This window comes from Podarcis tiliguerta (assembly GCF_965153285.1).
Source record: "Podarcis tiliguerta genome assembly, chromosome: 2".
In the NCBI taxonomy this organism is placed as follows: Eukaryota; Metazoa; Chordata; class Lepidosauria; order Squamata; family Lacertidae; genus Podarcis; species Podarcis tiliguerta.
In genome coordinates this window covers 48,077,473-48,084,857 of record NC_139535.1, presented here as the reverse complement: position 1 = coordinate 48,084,857, position 7,385 = coordinate 48,077,473, and the positions used below count along the sequence as shown (strand labels likewise).

The following is a 7,385-nucleotide window of genomic DNA, read 5'->3' as shown; positions in this document are numbered from 1 at the left end:
GCTGGGTGCTAAACTCCGACGAGCCCTCGCTTGCTGCTTCTGTTTCGCCAAGCACCTGCGCCTCTTCCCGCCTCAACAGGAGGAGGAGGCTGCCTCGGCGTTTCCCCCGAGGAGAGCGCGAGCCCGCTCGTTTCGCGGCAGGGTTCCCTTTCCCCTCCCCCTCCCGCCTCCCTGCCTCCGTCCCGGCTTTTCCTCCCAGCCCAAGACTGGCGGAGGGAATGCCAGAGCGCAGGAAGACGAGCGCGGCAGCAGGGGGAGAGCTTGGAGCAGCAGCAAAAGCGCCGCGCGCGCGGTTGGTGGAATCCCCGCGCGCTGCCGCTGCCTGTGAGGAAAAGAGCGGCTCCCTTTTATCCTCTCTGAGGTGACTTAGCAACAGCTGCTGCTGCAGCAGCAAGCAAGCATCCGCGCGCCCTCCCGCCTCAGCTAGTCAGCGCCAGCAGCGGCGGCGGCTTGACTTCTGAGGCGCGCTTTCTCTCCTCAGTCGCCACCTCAGGTAAGACGAAGGGAACTTCCCGCGCTGCCTCTGTCTGTTCGTCACGCTGCGAAGCACTCTTTTCTTTCTTTCTTTTAATGGTGTGTGTGCTTTCATTATGTTTGTGTGTTGTTCTCCAGCGGGACCTCTTTCTCCAGTCTCCTAGCCTCCTGTTGCAGGTGCTTCTGGATGGCGCCTTCTTTTTGCCGCAGGTTTTTTCCGCCCCCCCCCCCAACCCCCGAAAGGTGCTCCTGCCGGGCTTTGTCGTAAGGTGACCTTGAGCTGCTAGGTGGGCTTTTCAGGCGGCGGGACCGGGATTCGCAGTGCGACTCTGGCGGGGTGGCCCGGCCAAGTGAAGGGCACAGGGGAAGGACTCTGGACTTGGTCCGGGGAGGCTAGAGGGGAGGCGAAGATGCCTGGAAAGGGCGCTCTGGACCAGCCTGCAGCCAGCACGTCCCGAGCTCTGCTGGGAAGCTGCTCTCTGGGAGACCCAGGCTGTCCTCCTCAGGATGCTGTGCTGGGGCTGGGGGTCCTCAGAAACCAGTGGGGCTTGCTTCTGAATAAGCAGGAATAGGGCTGAAGGGTGGAAACCTCTGAAGTCTAGGGATGGACATGGGGAGATGTGGTTAAATTTATGCAACAAATGTGTGTGTGTGTGTGTGTGTGTGTGTGTGTGTATGTATTTAAAGGAAAAAGCCAAGCACCTCAGAACATGTTGCACAAGGAGAAATGGTAAGGGACCTTTCATGTCATTGGGCGACTGGAACAATATTCCGCTGTGGAAACTCTGGAAAGACAAGGATGCAATTCCCCTTGAGAAAATGCCTTTGGATGGATACACCAGCAGAGCTGTAGCTAATTCAAGGCTGCCCTTAATTTTATAAGCACCAACTGGGTTGATAATGGCAGGGTTCTTCTAGGGAAGGGAATTTCCAGATGGCAACATCTCCCCAGCCCGGTTTTTGAATGGATTGTTGTTACTTTAAGGCAATTTGTGAGCCTGGCAAATAAAGGCATTTCAGGAGCTTAACCTTAGTAGCTGATCAAGCGGCATTAGAGCAAAACAATTTAGAAATATTTTGAAAGAATCGTTAAGAGTTTTACAGGCTGCCATTCTTCAATGTGAGTAAGAGCAGCAAGCGCACAGTTATTGCAGGCTGGGACTATCTCTTGCTCGCAAGGTCAAGAACAAAGTAAAACTTTGTCATGGAAACATAATGTTCTGTTCCCTGTTTCTCAGTGCAACTGTATGCAATAAACGAAGAATGTAAAAGTGGCCTATGAGGCATCAAAACAGTGTATTGCATTACAGCTTAGTTCACTTCTGCAGTAAGTAAACCTGGCGCTGCTTTTCAGTGTGGTACAGTGGACCAGGGTGAGCTCATTTCAAATCTCTCTATCCAGCCAGAAAACTCTTCAAGTGACCTCTCTCTTTCTCTCATCTATCTCACAGGGCTGTTGTGAGGATAAAATTAATTTGAATTACTTGGAGGTTGTGGGAATGGTTTCGTAAGCAATTTGTATGGAACAGTATTGTCTTGCAATGACAAATCAGTAACCAAATTGGAAATCCACACATTTTCTCACCTTTTCCACATCTTATTCTCTGTGACTCCGTGTTCAAAATACTGCTCTGTCAATAAAGGAATGTCTTTTAATGGATATTGAACTTTGGAAAGAACTGTGATAATACTTGCCTTGTATAGAAAAATTGTAATAAAAGTGTACTTTTTAATTAGTAGTTGCAGAACTGGAACTGTTGTTTCCCCCCCATTATATGCATATAATGTATATTCTCATTTTGAGAAATGAGTGGGTTGCATTTAGGCATTCCCCTCCTTAATGTAGTATTTTGTTTTCAATATATAAATATACTCTATTCTATATCAATACGTAAAAGTTTTATTTTAAAGCCCTGCGTGAATTACTCTTTACATGCAGTTTATAAAGGACTACATCTATGATATCCATAATTTTTGAATTCTACTAAAATATCTTGCTGGAACTAACACTCACTACCTGAATTTCATTTTTCAAGGATAGTATTCATTCAAGAATAATCTGTGGAAATGTGTACTTTTATATCAAACCGGGCCTAACTTCTCTAGGCTCCATTGGAAGAATGTGGTATCTATGTGTAGAAGGATACCAGTTCCCTTTCCCCTCTAGCTACACAATGACTAGTCCTTTTGAAGGAAGGATGACTGCTTAAGATGGTGACAGGAACATAGGAAGCTGCCTTATACTATGTCAGACCAATGGTCCATCTAGCTCAGTATTGTCTACAGTTACATAGGATCATAGGGTCATTTCGTCCAACCCACTGCAATGCAGGAATCTCAACTAGCTCCTGGATTTCAGCTGGGGTGTCTTTCCTAGTCCTTCCTGGAGATGTCAGGAATTGAATCTGTGACCTACTTGCAAAGTAGATGCTCTACCACTGAGCTATGTCCCCTCCCTTCCATGCTCTATCCTGCCTAGAGAAAATGATGTCTAGAGATAGTTGGGCCCTCTTTCACTGAGCTGAAACAAGGGCTGAACACAGACAATCAACTTACAACTTCAGATATATGGAGAAGTGTGCACATTTCCTAACTGTATTTATAGCAGTACGGGCAACAATTAATAATTTTGAACTATTTTGTGGTTTCTATTGTTTCTGACTAGTTGTGTTCATCTCTTGCTATGATGTAAAGGTATTACATACATTTTGTCACTACTTTAAGTTTTGCTGTTAATGGAAGTATGGTCTTAAAAGTCTACTGATAATGTTGTATGTATCATATTTTAATTCCTTTATGCAATATTTATAGGCAGTTTTCTTTCTTATGCACAACTGGATGTTGCTATTTCTTTTTAATCAGTCTTGCCTCTTCTATGCACATGTGCTCACTACTCCAACAAGAGGAAGAAGAGAACCACTCCCCTGCAAATTCCATTATATATTAAAATTAAGATTAATAACTGATTTACGTGTCCTTATTATAAAACAGAATAACTAATGGGACTTCATAGATCACAATATAGGGTTGTATCCAATGAAATAATTGCATTTGGGTATGTTTGTGAAGAGGAGTGGACTAAGAAAGAAAGGGGAAGTTCTGTTGTGCTCTCAGAAGTTGTTACATGTGCACAGTTATTTAGTTATTTAGTATCCAAATATGCTAACACAGAAATAAAAGGTAACAAAACCAGAATATCTCACAAATGGTGTGTGTGTGTGTGTGTGTGTAAAGATACACAAAACATGATATTGTGAAATTTGAAAAGAATGGGGAAAAGGGAAGATTGCTTAAAATGTTCTTCTTTCCAGTCATGAAATTCTGTAGGCTGGAGGAATATCTTCAGAGTTGTTATTCATGGATCACTAATACAGACCATACAAACTTTACCAAAATTTAGAATGCATTGCAGAAAAATAACAATAATCATCTAATCTTTATCTTAGTACCAATAACCAAGCATTTACATGGCTAGCCGGTCCATCTATAGTGTCACCAAATATCTGTCCATTTCAAATTATGGTGAATTTTCAAAATTTAAAATTTAGATTTTGTAAGTTGACACCAACATTCAATTCCTGAATTTCAGAATAAAAAAAATGACACCAATATTCAAAATCTGCCTGTTTTGCTTAGTTCAATGAGTAAATGTCATATAGAAAATTTACTAAATTATTTTGCAAGTCATCTATCATATACTCTCACATATTGATTGCTACTGCATGTCATATGTCAGATAGTGTAAAATCTTGGCAACTACACATTAGATACTGACAAATTTTAACAGGGACTGTAGGCCAGCTGTCAAACACTGCCAAAACTTACTGCTACATGTTAGATTTCTTTCAAATGTGGCTGCTGGTGACTGCTACCTAAAAAGATTGGACTAGATTGCAGAAATCTTTAGGTGGGAAATGATGGTGTGGAATAATTGAAAACTGGAGAATATTCGCCACTGGAATTAATCAGAGGAGAACTTTGAAGTTTGTATGTTTTTAAATTGTTTCCTCTCTGAATTTATGCAAGAGTTGTGCTGGTATGCACCAAACTTTACCTGTTAAGCACAAGGATCACCACTTGTGTAATAAGGTTCCCCTCCTGCATCTCCTTCCCCTTGTACCCTCCCAAAATCTGCTGTGGAGGTTTGGGGGAATCCCAAGAACAGATTTAGGGAACATGTGGGAGGGGCTGAGAGGGAGGAAAGTCTCGCTGTGCTAGCAGTAATCTTTATGCTAATGGGACCTGGAGTTAGTGATATGTTAAATACAACCCTTGGTATTGGCAAGAACTAGAACTTAGGTTGGATCCATATTGAACATGGATACCTTCAAATGAGACTGCTTAACTGACTGTAGCTTTGTAAGTGTTTACTGGAATCGAATATTTGCTAACGATTAATGATAAAAAGGCTTTTTTTTTAATATTGTGCTTTAATGGCCATTAAAACATTGTTCATTAAAACTTTAAAGGCTTACTTCCATTTAATTCACATAGCTTTGAAATTATGATTGATATTATTATGCATTGATATAAAATGGGTGTTTCTTCTGGAGCTGATATTCAGAATGTTAATATGTTATTTGAAGGCAACGACTATTTCACATTCATAATTCACTCACTGCAAATAAGATGTTATTTTGCAATGAATCTCATTCTCAGCATGATTCATATGCCTTTTAATTATAGCACCAACTCATAATCCCAACAGAGTTCGATGAAAAATAAAAATGGCAAAGCATTTTGCACATTAAAGGTGTTATGAACAATAAGTGATAATACTCTATTCTGTAGTGCTGAGAAATGTTCAGACATCATATTGACATTGCATTGGTGAAGCATCATATGTGCAGTTGCATATATATATATTCAGTTGACTGGCACAGTGTCACTTAACTTTGCTACTACTGTCAGCTACATTAGCTACCGTTAAAAAAGTGTACCAGAGCTGCACAGTGCAACAGCATGGCACATATTTGGACAGAAAATGAATGGATAGGGGGCCAAGCCTGCAAACGGATCATTTACATCGCATTCTAAAGTCATATTAGCTTTTATACGGCAAGCTTCATTGCCACAACCTTATATTGGGATTTCAAATTATAAGAAGCAGAACAAGCCTTGCCATTGTATCTATGTTGTGTGGTATGCCACATGAAGCAATACTTCAGTGAGTTTGGGGTGCTCATCTCCACAGTGCTGCAAATATTTTATTGATTCATTTCTGTTTTAGCCTGCCCCATTTCAAGAGACTGGGGTGACCAGTCTTAGCAGGTCAGAACCCTTAAGAGGTCACCTGGCATATAACTAGGCAGGCAATTGCAGTTCATCAAGTGATAAAAATACAGCCCAGCCCATAATTTGGGAGGCCTTCTATGAAAGGTTGTGAGATATAAATGGGAAGGAAAACAACAGAACCTAGGGCAGCTCACAAGTTACAGAGCCAGACTGAACTCCTACGTCCCTGTTATCTGCAGTTCTCCCTCATCTTAGTCTCTGCCTCCTCTCTGAGGAATCTTAGTCTTAAAAGTACAGCAGTGTAGTCTGAGGTTTTGCAACCTGAGTTCCTTGTCCAGTTGATTAAGTCTGATGAGATGGACATGTAAGTTATGGGTGGGTGGGGTCAGGCACCCTGCCTGTGAGGTCTCTGCTAACTGGTTCTGAGGTGGTGTTGGAGACAGCCTTGGAGGTGGTGCCTGGTTTTTCTGACAGAAGTCCATACCCAGGAACACCTCTGAACTCTCTTCCATCCTTTGATGAAGATGACATAGGACAATTGCTATACATTCCAACAATGTAATGTAATTACATTGCATATATACCATCAGCTGCAAAAAATAGTATTCCTCCCCTTTACTGATATTGTTGGCAGTCATAATAAAGGTAAATATAAATTAAAAACTCCCAAGCTTCACCCCTTCTAGATGGTTATGCTCCTGCAGTTCATTTTCACTACTGTTTCATTGGAATAACAGTGGCAGCATGCAGGAACTCTAGACTACTTTGCAAGAATTCTAAACCACGGCTTCTTTCATGTGAATTCCCCATTAATCAACTATGTTCAACCCTACATAGTACTGTTCCTAAAATGAGCATTAATAAGATAATGTTGTTGGTTTTTTGGCTTTGCTGCTGGTATTAAATACAAATTATGCTGTACTGGGAAATGGTTGGCATACAAGTTCTGATGGTATTGTGGCTAGCTCTTGTATTAGGGCTCTCGTACCTTAATACAAGATGCTGCTTAGTTAGTGCAGTTGAATGCAGAATAAACTCTTAAGATTGTGCAATCCAAGCTGTTGAATTAGAGATTGAATGGGTTGTTCTGTTTGTACAAGAACTTTCACATGCACAGCGGGATCCCTGTTTTATCCCTGCCACACACTCCTTGTTTTGGGGTTTCCCCCAGCCCTCTGGAGCAGATTTTTGGGGCTTCAGAAAATAAGGAAGTTCCATTGCCCAAGCGTAAACCCTTGCATGAGCAGAATATTTTGTTGGATATAGCCTTATGTGATCTGCACTGCAAGATCTGTTTATGCATGTGACTTCCTATCCAACTAAGCATAAGTAAAGAATCCTGCTTTCACATTTATATAGCATCCCTAACTTGATGGAGCAACATTCTAATCATTAGGGTTGCATGTGAGGGTAAAAAAGAAGGATGGGGAACCTGTGGCTTTCTTGCTGCTGTTTGACTGCAGCTCTCATCATCCATGATCCTTTGCCCTTCTGGCTGGTGCTGATGCGAGTTGGAGTGCAATTGCAACTGGAGGGTCACAGCTTTGCCATCTCTGGTTTTTCTCCATTGGTGGAGTTCTCAAAAGGTATTTTAAAAATGAATCCAATGATGCAGATAGCAGAAAATGATTTTGAGGGCACCAAGTTAGTGGATTTGTCAGCATTGCATATTTCCC

At 41.9% G+C, this 7,385-nt stretch overlaps 1 protein-coding gene across 12 annotated transcripts in view; it reads left to right on the top strand.

The window, feature by feature from the left end:
* Positions 1–214: 214 nt before the first annotated feature.
* ATP2B2 (ATPase plasma membrane Ca2+ transporting 2) overlaps positions 215–7,385 on the top strand; it is a 361,419-nt gene continuing 354,248 nt past the window's right edge. For 5 of the 12 annotated variants that reach the window (XM_083429090.1, XM_083429088.1, XM_083429101.1 and 2 more), the window contains exon 1: positions 269–493. The gene's annotated coding sequence lies outside the window, so the exon portion shown is untranslated. Of the gene's footprint in view, positions 494–7,385 lie in introns of all 12 variants that reach the window. The other 7 variants (XM_083429087.1, XM_083429102.1, XM_083429089.1 and 4 more) reach the window with 3 other exon arrangements.